At 46.5% G+C, this 677-nt stretch overlaps 1 protein-coding gene across 1 annotated transcript in view; it reads left to right on the top strand.

The window, feature by feature from the left end:
• LOC102868980 (inhibitor of growth protein 3-like) overlaps window positions 1-677 on the top strand; it is a 29588-nt gene that overhangs the window by 28024 nt on the left and 887 nt on the right. The gene's annotated exons all lie outside the window — the stretch shown is intronic.

Below are 677 nucleotides of genomic sequence, written 5' to 3'. Positions count from 1 at the left end.
AGTACCACAACCCCCACCCTACCTGTTCAACCATGAGCTTTGGATCTGTTGACATGTTTTGTTCTGGCTTATGAGAGTTGATGGTGGCCTAGTGGCAAAGAGTTGTGCTGCTACCCCAAAGGCATGCGGTTCAAATCTACGAGCTGCTTCAGAAGATGGGCAGACTCCTCCCATGTGCTCTCCAGCCTCTAAAAACCCGCTGGAGGGTCAGCTATGAGTTATTTCTGATGTGAAGGTACACAACGACAAACAACAACACGGAGTATACTGTGTATACTATATACACAGGTGTGAAACTTTTTTCTGGCTGGCCATTTCAAATCCTGTCTTCCTCCTCCCCCACCATTACCCGATTAAAAGAGGAGTTATTCCTACATTCCTGACCAAGCTCCAGAGCTGCACTTAGGCCCTTCTCTAAAACAGCCAGTGAAGGGGCCTGATGATCAGGAAGTAGAACGTGTAAGGGTCACAGGAGGAGCACAGGGGACTGGGAAAACCACCAGGGATCGGCAGGTGGCAGCAGCTTAAGGACAGGGAGGGGTCTCAGTTCAAGCTGGCCTTCCACATGTGTGATGGGGACTTAACACACACAATTTTCACAATGATCACATTCAAGTTGAATAAAGCTTTTAATAAAACAGTCTTTGTTTTTCAATATAATCAATACCTGTAAATTC

Source organism: Elephantulus edwardii, unplaced genomic scaffold, assembly GCF_000299155.1.
Source record: "Elephantulus edwardii isolate Elephantulus edwardi_28Jun2011 unplaced genomic scaffold, EleEdw1.0 scaffold00009, whole genome shotgun sequence".
Lineage (NCBI taxonomy): Eukaryota > Metazoa > Chordata > Mammalia > Macroscelidea > Macroscelididae > Elephantulus > Elephantulus edwardii.
The sequence above is the reverse complement of the archived record's forward strand: the minus strand, read 5'-3'. Positions and strand labels throughout refer to the sequence as shown.